The sequence below is a fragment of the Macadamia integrifolia genome, unplaced genomic scaffold (genome assembly GCF_013358625.1).
Source record: "Macadamia integrifolia cultivar HAES 741 unplaced genomic scaffold, SCU_Mint_v3 scaffold1645, whole genome shotgun sequence".
Taxonomy (NCBI): Eukaryota; Viridiplantae; Streptophyta; class Magnoliopsida; order Proteales; family Proteaceae; genus Macadamia; species Macadamia integrifolia.
Window position 1 is genome coordinate 105,491 of NW_024868288.1, and position 13,676 is coordinate 119,166.

Consider the following 13,676-nt stretch of genomic DNA (forward strand, 5'->3'; position numbering starts at 1 on the left):
CGAAAAAAAAAAAAAAAAACAGCAAAAAGCAAAAACAGTACAATAATAGAAAAAGAGAGAACAACAAAACAGAAATAAAAGATGATCAAAATACTAAATGAAATATGGAGTTGCAGATGTGATTCCAGCTGTTATGAAGAGTCTGCTTGGAATACTAGTCGCCCAGGCCCTTATCCCTATGAGAAGGACTACTGCTGCTCTCGAGCTGGACCTCTCCCAGAGTCTTCCTCTTCCTCCTTTCAGTCACATTTTCAGAAACTATAAAAGCCCCAGGAATTTTCCTAAAATACAAGAAGCCCCAAAAAGTTTTTCAATTTTCACAAAAGCCCACAAGAATATCAAATTCTCCAAATAACTCCTTCAAGAACAAAATGGAAGATCTTCAAGAACTTCAAGAAGGTGAAAACTCCAAAAACAGGAAAGAAATTTCCAAGAAAAACCAGAGTTCCAGGAACTCACTTCACTCAGAAAAGCTAAAATGAAGAATGAACAGGGGAGAGGGCCCATTTATATATATATATATATATTCTGAAGTCCAAATTCAATTCAAAGAAAAAGCAAGAATTAAAAGATTCCAAATCAAGCATCAAAATTAAAAATTCAAATAAAAAATCCAAATCAATTATTATTGTCTTTTACAGGGTGGGAAGAGCAGTTAGTTTCTTTCATCTAATTGACAAGGCCAGATAGCCCAGCCCGGTTCAAAAGAACCCACCTAGAATGCCATACAGATTGGGTCGAAAGACCCAGTATGGAGACCATATTCCCTGAACTGGCACATGTGAAACCCAGTTAAGGAAAATCAAAGAATCAAGTGTCTTACCTGTTACAGGATTGGAAAAGCAACGAATATCCTCTCTTCTAACCTTTGGTCCCAGGATAGTCTAGATTGGGTCAAAGGACCAAGCCTGGAGATAAAAATTTCCTGAACTGGCACATGCGAACCCAGCTAAGGAAAATCAAAGATCAAAGTACTAACCTTTTTTGCAGAATTGGAATAGCAACGAATTCCTTTCCACAATTGGTAGCCCCAAGTAAAAGTCCTCAACTTCAAAGTAGTTAGGAGATATTGTCTGTTGCATTTTTTAAATCTACCATAACTGAACAAGATGATGGTAGTACATGCTCCGGTGACAAAATGTGGTCGTTCTTTTTTTTGCCCTTTAACCATTGGCATAGGCCTCGACCAAAGAGGAGCATTTTGTAGACACCCAATTTTGTCACTCTCCCTTGCCTATGATGAAATATGGATCTTGGATGTGACTTCTGGCTTCCTACCAATAGTGATACTGATGGAAACACTCCCTGACCTAAAACCCTAGAAACCCTCACGCGAGAGAAGGGGGTCAAATTTTAGATTTTTATATACGAAGGAATCCAGTCAAGATGACCATACAAATAGATAGTGCTTAGAAATACGATTTCGATGATATATGGTATGCCAAAATCGGACCGTCAAATTGCCTACAATTTTCCCTGAAAAATCACATTTTTTCCCGCGAATGTCGCCAGGCCAGACCGCCAGCCAACCAAGCTAGCCAGCCTAGCTTGGCCTGCATGCCCTTGCCACATGCTGCACACCCCCACTGTATGTTGTATGCCCCCACCACACAACATGCGTACCCCTGCTGTATGGTCATGCATACCTTGCCCACACCGTGCGCATGTTGCCAGCACACCCATGCCAACCTGAACCGCACGCTGTACACATTACCTGCACACCCATGCATGCATGCACCCATCGTCCATGCCCGCACCACCTCGGCCATTACATGCACGTCATCTGTCGCGCACTAGTGACATCACCTGCACTACCTGCCTAAACTAACCGTACCTCTGGCACTTCGGCTTGGTCTCGTGCATCGCCGTCATCAACTGGGATTGGTGTTTCTCTCTCCTATTTTTCCAAAAATGCCATTTTGGGCTAAAATTCTCTCTCCTCCCATTTTTTTGAAAACTGCCTTTTTCTAGCTAAAATTTCTCTCCTCTCATTTTTTTGAAAACCCCTTTTACTCACTGGACAAAAGTCCTCCCCACCTATATTTTCCTTCAACTCCCCCTTTTACCCATTGGACAAAAATCTTATCCCCTCAATTTAGGTAAGAGCTCCCCTTTCGTCCACTGGATAAAGGGATTCCCCCTCTCCTATTTGGTCGGAAAAAACTATAAATACCCCCTCCCTTAGAAAAAATAGACCAAGACACTAGAATCCCCCTTCCTTCTTTCATAGTGAAATTTTCCTCCCCACCCCCTTTTGATTTTCTTTTGATCTTCGGAGCGATCTTCGTAAAGATCTGAAAACTCATTCGGATCTTCAAAGTGATCTTTGGGATCTTGAAGATTTTCAATCCAAATTCTTAGTTAGATCCAGTTTTTTTCCAAAAATAGTATGTTCCTGATCCACCTCCCTTGAGTGTTCTTGAGCGTTCCTGAGATAGAACCCCCCTTTGTTGAGGTTCTTCAGGTCTACGAAGAGATCTTTGTTAAGATCTAAAACTCTGTTCGGACCTTCAAAGTGTTCTTCGAAACTTTGGATTTCTTCAATCCATTTTTAGGTCAGCCCATTTCTTTTCAAAAATATCTGTTCATAGCTGAACCCCTGTCCGAGTGTCCCTGAAATCTTTTCAGAAATAGCTATCCCTAGCAGAAGCTCTACCGAAGTGCCACCTCAACCTAGCCCTCCCTTAGCCTATCCCCAGTGGAAGCTTTGTCGGAGTGCCACCTCATCCTAAATCGGGAAATAGCCTTCCCTAACTAAAGCTCTGTTGATGTGCCACCTCATCCCAAGCCCAGAAATAGCCTTCCCTAGCCGAAGCTCTATCCGAATCCCAATCCGAAAGTAATTGTTCCTGGCTAGAACGATTTTCAAATACCATCACAATTATCATCTTTCAAGAAAGGAAGTTGGAGGTCAAGACCATCTTCCCTTGAGTCAGGAGAATCAGAAAGATAGTCCGAGCCGGTTCTAATCAGGGGCCCATCCCTCTTGACCCGAAACAGGGGTTAAGATTTGGTATAATTTCTCAACCGACTTGTCATAATGTAGATTTTATACAGACCTTGTTTTAGTGTAGATAGTAGTTTGAATTCAATTAATGTATATGTGTGATAACTTAGCCATACATGTGGAATAGTAATAATTGAGGAAAATGTTTGTTCTCAAGCATCTAGGAAGGAGACTAGTTGAATTGGGCAGATTGGGTGCCTAGCACCTTCCCAACTCTGTAACCTGACACTTACCCTAAATCTCTGGATCAGACCAAATTTTGGACCCTCTTCTCAGGAATCGGGCCCACCGTCGGGTCCTAGGCCCATAACCCTAGGTGGTAACTCCAAACCCCATTTGCATGATCCCGATCCCCGAATTCAACCATCATCAAATCCCCATCTCAAATGATGAATTTTATACTCTTACGAAATAGGCCTCTATGTATCTCCAAGTGGCGATACGACGGTACAGGGCTTGCAAGTGAAGAAAGAGAGAGGAGAGAGGACGGGGGAGATGTATAGTCCGTTTCTCCGGCTGCTACCCTCACACTGTGTCAAAGGCCCTTGACCGCATGCCCCACACAAAGTTGAAGGAATTGCAAGTACAACTTCAGGACCTTTTGTAGAATGGATTCATTAGACCTAGTGTGTCTCCATGGGGAGCACCGGTATTGTTCATCAAGAAGAAAGACGGGAGCATGAGGTTATGCATTGATTATCGGGAGCTTAATAAGCTAACCATCAAGAACCGATATCCTTTGGCAAGGATAGATGATCTATTTGATCAGTTGCAAGGTACCGAGGTGTTCTCTAAGATCTACCTTAGATCTAGCTACCACCTGCTCAAGATCAAGGATAGTGTCGTCAGTAAGATAGCCTTCAGATCAAGGTATAGACATTATGAGTTCTTAGTGATGTCATTTGGGTTGACCAATGCACCGGCTGCATTTATGGATTTGATGAAATGAGTATTCGAGGATGTCTTAGACAAGTTTGTGATTGTGTTCATTGATGACATTTTGGTTTACTCCAAGAGTGCAGAGGAACATACAGTTCATCGGAGGTTAGTATTGCAACATCTGAGAGAGAAACAACTCTATGCCAAATTCAGCAAGTGTGAGTTTTGGTTATCACAGGTAGCATTCCTAGGCCACATTGTTTCAGATAAGGGTATAGAGGTTGACCTAGGCAAAGTGGAGGCAGTTCTAGAGTGGGAGACTCCTAAGAGTGTAGCAGACATACGTAGTTTTTTGGGATTGGTCGGATGACCCGACTTACATGAAAGGGTGTGAAATTTGAGTGGTCGGATACTTATGAAAAGAGCTTCAAGGAGTTAAGGCAAAGGTTGGTATTAGCTCCAATTTTGACTATTTTGACTGGTACAGGTGGTATAGTTGTGTATAGTGATGCCTCCAAGATGGGATTGGGTTGTGTATTAATGCAGCATGGGAAAGTCATTGCTTATACATCCCGTCAGTTGAAGGATTATGAGAAGAACTACCCCACCCATGATTTGGAGCTGGCAGCTGTGACTTTTACACTGAAAATCTGGAGACACTACCTGTATGGTGAGAAGAGTGAGATCTTCAGTGACCATAAGAGCCTCAAGTAATTCTTCACCCAAAAGGAGCACAACATGAGATAGAGGCGTTGGTTAGAGCTGATGAAGGATTATGATTGTACTATCCACTATCACGCAGGAAAGGCCAATGTGGTAGCTGATGCACTTAGTTAGAAATCTCAGTCACTGACTCTTGCATCACTGACCATTAATAAGCATCTCATAGAGGAGGCTAGGAAACTAGACTTGGAGCTATTAGTAGAAGGTGCCACGTTGTCACTATCGGCATTGGTGGTACGGTACAACCTAGTCTGGTGGATAAGATCACTGCAGCTCAGGTTACTGATGTAGAGTTATAGAAGCTGATAAAAGAATGCTAGGAAGGACCCCAAAAGGACCTGGATTTCTCGATAACTGAAAGCAGGATTCTCAAGTTTAAAGGGAGGTTGTGTGTGCCCAGTGATGGTGATTTGAGAGATACAGTTTTGAGAGAGGCACACAGCTCTCCATACTCTATTCACCTAGGCAACACTAAAATGTACAAGGACCTCAAAGGCTCCTACTGGTGGAAAGGAATGAAGAATGATGTGGCCACGCATGTGTCTAGATGCCTCAAATGCCGACAAGTCAAGGCTGAGAGACAAAGGCCCCATGGGTTATTACAGTCCCCACCTATTTCAGAGTGGAAATGGGAGAATATTACTATAGACTTTGTGGACCGCTTGACCAGGGTAGATCACTTTATCCCAATCAGGATCACATTTTCTATGGACAAGTTGGCCAAGTTGTATGCTGATAACATCATCAGATTGAATGGTGTGCCAGTTACTATCATCTCTGATTGAGATCTCAGGTTCACTTATAAGTTCTGGACATGTGTGCAGAAGGTTATGGGTACATAGTTGAATTTTAGCACAGCCTTTCACCGTCAGATCGATGGTCAGTCGGAAAGGACTATCCAGACATTGAAGGACCTACTTCGAGCATGGGCCTTAGATATAAGTTATAGTTGGGATGAGCACATTTCCCTTATTGAGTTTTCCTACGACAATAGTTATCAGGCCACCATCAGAATGTCCTCATTTGAGGCACAGTATGGCAGGAAGTGTCGGACTCCACTCTATTGGGATGAGGTTGGTGAATGGCATATTTTTGGGTCCAGACTTGATATAGGTTACTAGTGAGAAGGTGAATGTGATCAGATCAAGGATCAAGATAGCTCAGTCCAGGCAGAAGAGCTATATAGATGTTAGAAGGAAACATTTGGAGTTTGGTGTTGGAGACAAGGTGTTTTAGCGGATCTCCCCAGTTAAAGGGGTGATGCAGTTCGGTAAGAAGGGAAAGCTTAGTTCGAGGTTCATGGGACCATACGACATACTGGAGAGGATCAGATTGGTAGCTTATTGGGTAGCTCTACCACTAGAGTTGGAGGGTACACATGATGTCTTCCATGTATCCATGTGGAGGAAGTACATCCCTGACCCCACTCTCGTCTTGACTTACATGCCCCATGAGTTGGACGAGAATTTTACCTATATGGAATTTTTAGAGAAGATTGTTGACCGGAAGGAGCATGTTCTCTGCAACCGCACCGTTTCCTGTGTCAGTGAAATGGATGAACCATCTCGAATAGGAAGCATCTTGGGAGCATGAAGATGAGATGATGAAGCAGTATCCTAGATTGTTTGATTTGCCAGGTATGTTCAATTTTGAGGATGATATTCTTGTAAGGTGGGGAGAATGTTACACCCGTGCCCTGACTCGGTCTCATTTGAACTATTGTGATAGGTCACAGACTGGAGATCGGTAGCATGGCTGGGTTTTGGCTCACGACTGCCCATTATCGAAGGGGGAGAGATGACCCCACACGTTCGTGCATCGTGTGCTAGTCTAACTGGAGGGGATTTGTACCTTCTGATCCAAGACAGTAAGCGACCCGATTCCTCACACATGAATCCCAGTACGTATCAAAGTTGCCAAAAGGCCTTGAGCATGGCTAAGGGCAACCACCTATGTAAGACTAGCTATTGGACAACAAGCAGTCAAGACAGTAAGCTATCTTGACCACCGAAAATATGCCATCGGATCCACTGGGCTTGAATCCGATGGACTGTTTCTGGTGAGCATAATAGGCTACTGTCATGGTGTTGATGCCCGTGGGTCCCACCATTTGTGTTGTAAATAGTCTCGGATGATCCCAAATCATCCCCCACATTTTCTTTGTGATGTGAATGCATTTCAGACCTAAGTGGTCGGGTTCTCAAACTCCGAAAGTCATAATAACCCGATCAGTCCAAATAGGGTCCAACCAAACAGACCCTAAGGTCCCATTTAACACTTAACAAAGAAATGAGGATTTCATTTCCTCATTTCTATTGTGTCCAACGTAAGAGAAGAGAGAAAGAGGAGAGGAAGGAAGAAGAAGAAGAAGAAGGAGAACCTTGGTATCGGCTGCCGCTTAGTTGCCGGAGGTAGGTACACTCTTCCACCACTTTCTCTCTTCAATTTGACCTAGATTAAGCTAGGTTTGGATGAAATCTTAGTGTACAAACCATGTTATGATTGGAGAATGCGTATTCTACCCTCCCGGTGTGGTTACCGAGCTCGAACCAAGCCCGGTGAGCTCCGACAATAAGTATTGCCAAATGACCAACTAGGATTTTGATCATTCGATCGACATATCTCCCAAACAGCTCAATGGAATCAGAATTTTATTTGCTAAGAATGATGCTAGGGCCATTCCCTACAAACTCCACGGAACAAATCCTGACGATCTGGCCCGAGCCAGAATGCCCCAAAATTATTGGACTGTTCTGAACCACCACCAGAAATAGCCCATCGGATCCACTAGGCCTAATTCCAGTGACATATTTCCGGTGGACCTCAGAGGCTTATGAGCTCTCTGTCTCAACCACCAGAAACAGGTCTGATAAAAAGACCTTATTTTTGGTGGTTGTTTCCGGTGACATTACTGTCACTGGGAAACTTTGACTGTATCTTTTGGGGGTGACCCAAGTGGGCCTCTCCTGATCTTTTCGACACATACTAATGTACGATTCTCTTTGTGCCTAGGATAGTGACGCACATAAACCCTAAAGTCAGAATTGAGTTGATCGACCGGTGGCCATACTTGAACCCTAGTACACTCGAACAAAAACCAGGTGAGGGATGGATTGTGTTTATTTTGGAGTTTTTATTATTATTAAATTGATCACATGCTTAGAAATTACATGTTTAATTGTAATTGCTCAAATACGATGATGATATGTACATTTGTCATTTTACGATTATGATATGAATTTTATAGAGATGCATGACGGGATCCGGTGTGGCCGAGGTGGTACCGGTGCCGTGATTGCCATATGTATATTGCATTCATGCATTGATTATGTGCATTAGAGTTAGTTATAGTCATGGGTTACACTTTATGGCCAAGGTCACACTGGTATCGTGTACCTCAGGACTGCATTTGGAAATAGATATGCTCCGTGGCCAATGATTGGTATCAGTGCTGCGTAGTCCATACTAAACTGTTATATATATGCTAGATTAGGAAAACGGTCTTGGGTTACACTTTGTGGCCAAGGTCTCGCTGGTATGTGTACCCGGTACTATATTTAGAGATGGATTACACTTTGTGGCTGAGGTCTCGTTGGTATTGTGTAATCCATACTAATTATATCATTATGAAGGCATGTAGCATATATGTGGTTAGGTATCACTCCCTATGCTATGAACCCTTGTCAACAGGAGTTAAGGTGTTGGATAACCCATTGTAGTATGTTCGATGTGCCTTTTCGGAATGCCACACCCACGGTACGATGTGATTGTTACTGGAGGTAAAAACTTGTCTGGCATGACCAATGATGTACCGGTGCTGTGACTACCAGGAGGGTTATCAAGGGTTTGTTGGGTGACCCATGGACGCATACGGGGATCGACAGGCTTCTATTCACGGCTAGGGTTTGTATCCTTGCGTAGCCAATAGCGGTTCTGAGATGAAGGATACAGCCTAATGCACCGTAGTAGCATTTACCAGTCTTAGTTTGTATTGTTAGGTGGATAATAAATAAATGAATTGCATCACGAGCATCATGGACTATGTGTTTAATTTCTATAATCATGCATCATAAATTATTACTGCTATTGTCTTGGTTGGATGTGCTTGACCCCACCCCTCACTAAGCGAGTTGAAAAGCTCACCCCACGTATACACACTTTTTAGATGATGATGTAGGTATCGTGGTGCCTATGGCGTGTGACCCAGTATCTTCTGGGTTAGAGTATGGTGTGAGCGACTGGTGGTTGCCAGAAGCGAGAGAGCACGATCTTGACTGTGCTTGTGACTACTGTTCTTATGCCACACCGTGAGATTGTACATCATACTTTGATACTTTTGGATATAACTGTGGATTGTATATTTTTTTGAGGTTATATTATATGTCATGGATGAATGTAACAAAATAACTCAGTTTTTGCTATTATATTATCATTAGACATTTCCCCATTTTATTTATGATTCCACTACTATACTCTGATTCCGCTGCTTATGTTGGTTTGTGATGTGAGATTGTGAAAATGTTAAGGTACTGCTATCAGAGGTCCTGGTAGGTTTGTAAGACAGGTACATGTCTTACTCACACCACCGATATTCCTAATGGTAAGTTGGGTCTATTGGAGTTGGGGTGTGACATTCACCCTCAGACCGATGGTTAGTCAGACAGGACGATCCAGACATTAGAGGACCTATTTCGAGCATGTGCCTTAGATATGAGTTACAGTTAGGATGAACACATTTCCCTTATTGAGTTCTCCTACAACAACAATTACTAGGCCACCATCGGAATGTCCCCATTTGAGGCACAGTATGGCAGGAAGTGCTGGACACCACTCTATTGGGATGAGGTTGGTGAATGGCATATTTTGGGTCCAGACTTGATTCAGGCTACTAGTGAGAAGGTGAATGTGATCAGAGAGAGGATCAAGACAGCTCAATCTAGGCAGAATAGCTATACAGATGTTAGAAGGAAACATCTGGAGTTTGGTGTTGGAGACAAGATGTTTTTATGGATCTCCCCAGTTAAAGGTGTGATGCGGTTTGGCAAGAGGGGAAAGTTTAGTCTGAGGTTTATGGGACCGTATAATGTACTGGTGAGGATTGAACTGGTAGCTTACCTGATAGCTTCACCACCAGAGTTGGAGGGTACACATGTTGTTTTCCATGTTTCTATGTTGAGGAAGTACATTCCCAACTCCACTCCCATCTTGACTTACATACCCCGTGAGTTGGACGAGGATTTTACATATGTGGAGTATCCAGAGAAGATTGTTGATCGGAAAGAGCATGTTCTCTGCAACCACATCATTTCCTTTGTCAAGGTGAAATGGATGAACCATCCCGAGTAGGAAGCATCTTGAGAGCGGAAAGATGAGATGTTGAAGCAGTATCCTAGATTGTTTGATTTTCCAAGTATGTTTAGTTTCAAGGACGAAATTCTTGTAAGGTGGGGGCAATGTTAAACCTGTGCCCTAACTCGGTCCAATTTGAACTATTGTGATAGGTCTCAGACCGAAGATTGGAAGTACGATCAGGTTTTGGCTCGCAGCTGCCCATTGTCGAAGGGGGAGAGATGACCCCAAGTGTTCTTACATCGCGTGCTAGTCTAACTGGAGGGGATTTGTACCTTTCGATCCCAGATGGTAAGTGACATGATTCCTCAAATGTGAATCCTGGCACGTATTGGAGCTGCCAAAAGACCCTAGGCAAGACCGAGGGCAACCACCTGTACAAGACCAGCTATTGGACAACAAGCAGTCAAGACAACAAGCTGTCTTGACCATCGAAAATAAGCCATTGGATTCACTGGACCCGAATTCGGTGGGCTATTTTTGGTGAGCCTAACAGGCTACTATCAAGGTGTCGATGCCCATGGGTCCCGCCACTCACGTCGTAAACAGTCTCGGATGATCCCAAATCATCCCCCATATTTTCCTCGTGACGTGAACTTGTTTTGAACCTAAGTGGTCGGGTTCTTGGGCTCTGAAAGTCATTATAACCCGATCGATCAGATTAGGGTCCAACCAAACAGACCCTAAGGTCCAAAAAAATTAACACTTAAGTAAGAAATGAGGAATTCATTCCTCATTTCTCTTGTGTTGTAAGGGAGGAGAGAAAGAGGAGAGAAAGGAAGAAGAAGGGGAAAAAGAAGGAAGAAGGATTACCTTGGTGCCGGTTGCCGCCTAGTTGCCAGAATCATCACCAGAGTTAAGTACACTCCCTTCCACCACTCTCTCTCTTCATTTTGACCTAGATAAAGCTAGGTTTGGATGGACTCTTAGTGTACAAACCGTGTGGAGGTTGTGGAATGCGTATTCTACCCTCCCAGTGTTGTTGTCGAGCTCGAACCAAGCCCGATGAGCTCTGATAACAAGTATTGCCAAATGACCAACTAGGGTTTCGATCATTCAATTGACGTATTTGCCAAACAATTCGATGGAATTGAGATTTTATTGGCTTAGAATGATGCTAGGACCATTCCCTACAAACTCCAAGGAACAAATCTCGACGATTGAGCCCTAGCCGAAAGCCCCAAAATGGCTGAACACTCCTGTACCACCAGCAGAAGCAAGCCACCAGAAACATTGGACTTGCTTCCGGTGGCATATTTTTGATGAACCACGGAGCCTTAGGAGCTCTCTGTCAGTTCCATCAGAAACATGGCTGATATTTCCAATGGAAATTTCCTATTTTCGGTGGGTGTTTCAAATGACATTACTGTCACTATTGGATTTTGTCTGTACCCTTTGGGGGTGACCCATGTGGGTCCCTTCCGATGTTCCCAATACATATTGATGTTTGGTTCCTGATGAGGGTATTTCCTCCCAACCATGGCACGGGTAGGGATCATCCTGACCAATGCTGCACCTCGACCCTCCATCAGGCTATGCTACCACCTCGGCCCTCAATAAGGCCGTTCTACCACCTCGGTATCCCGACGGGCCATGCAGCCACCTCGGCATCTCATCAGGTCGTGCTACCACCTTGGCCCTCCATTAGGCCGTGCTGCCACCTCAGCATCTCATCAGGCCATGCTACTACCTCGGCCCTCCATTAGGCCATGCTACCACCTCGACATCTCATCAGGTTGTGCTACTACCTCAGCCCTCCATCAGGCCGTGCTGCCACCTCGGCCCTCCATCAGGCCGTGATGTCACCTTAGCCCTCATCAGGCCATGCTACCAGTCACCTCGGCTCGACCAACCTGTCACCTCGGCTCGGCATAGTCAAGTAAGGCACCCAGAAACGTGCACGCATTTACTCCTACATTCAAGGGACGTGATCCCTGATCACGGGGGCAGGACTTTATCCACTACACGTCATCGGAGGCATCCAACCCCTCTCACGACTTGCACCTCCAAGATCAATGGAGAATATTCTCAGAATATGCCCTGGAACCCAGAATATTCCCAGAATCATGGAGCCACTCCCCTTAAGGACCCTATGCCTAAACAAGACTCTCCACAAATGGCCTTCCTTCTCTCTCCATCAGCAGCCTATAAATACCAAGGTAAGCCTTCATCATTGAGGATCAAGCAATCACTCCTTTTACTGGAAAAGCTCTCTTGAGCATCTGCTGTGGAAAGATCTGACTTAGGCATCGGAGAGTCCCCCGTCGGGTCAGCCCAGCTCTCCCCTATCCTCTCTTCTGTGCAGGTCGGTTGGAGGACCAGAAACTACAGGGAAGGTGATCCGATCATTTTTTACCATATTAGATTGGCACCGTCCATGGGAAACAGTTACAAAAATTCACCTTGGACCAATGCAATTAAGGAGTGAGAAGGTTGTTTCTTCAACGACAACACGAGTAAGATCCACCCATGAGTTACCACTTGGACGTCCCAATTCGCCACCAATGGCAGAGTAGGAGAATGTCCCAACAGAGACCCCTCCACAAGGAGCCCAGCAAACTAGTCCTGATGCGTAAGTTGCACAGGGAGAGGGGAATCAGTGGAAGCAGAACCCTCAGCTATCTCGCCATGTCCCATCATTCTGGGTAACTCACCCAAACATGGAAGAGCAGATGCAGAGCCCGCAGCTATAGGTGTTAGTGACAAACGCACTGGTATGGGACTTCATACATTAGTTCGGCTCGGCACTTCCAGTGCCACGGGCTAGTTCAGCTCAGCCGCCTAGGTCGGTTTCGGGCAGATAACTCAACGATAAATCTCCTGATGTCACCCCTCAATCAACATCAAGGAGGGGGTCGGCCAGAACGTCACGCACTGTTCACTCGGTACCACCCCTCTCTCCTACCAAGGGGTGCAGGCAAGGTCCCGTTCCTTCCCAGAACAGAAGAGTTCGTCGTTTCGCGCATCACTAGAGACCAGAGACATATGATGCCCATAGGTCCCCACCCCGGGTAGGAAGACACCAGCTGTCACCTCAAAGACTCACTGGAGGCGCGTGTCCGCATAGAGAAGAACGCAGAAACTCCAAAGGATAGCTCGGCAAGATCAACCCCATGGGGGTCAGACCTCGTCCATCAGGCCAACCGGTGGTGAACCACGGTAAGGCCAGGATTGGCCTGGTGGTCACCAAGGCTGAGGAAGAAGCCCCAGTAGAGGTGAAGGGGCATGCCGATCCCCAGATCACCGAGCCGAGGAGAGAAGGGATGACCTGGAGAGCCATATCCAGTGCCTCACTAAGCAAGTAGAAGGAATGCAAAGGCAAAGGTACCTGGCAGACATAGCCGTAACTCTGGCCCATAATGCACTATCCGACGAATTGATAGATTTCAAGCTGCCTCCAAATTTTGTGATACTCGTCTTCAATGGATATGACGGCGTCACAGATCCTTATGATCCCCACCCCGGGTAGGAAGACGCCATCTGTCACCTCAAAGACTCACTAGAGGTGTGTGTCCGTATAGAGAAGAACATAGAAACTCCCAAAGGACAGCTCGGCAAGATCAACCCCATGGGGGTCAGATCTCGTCCATCAGGCTGACTGGTGGTGAACCACGGTAAGGCCAGGATCGGCCTGGTGGTCACCAAGGCTGAGGAAGAAGCCCCAATAAAGGTGAAGGGGCACGAAGATCCCCAGATCGCCGAGCTGAGGAGAGAAGGG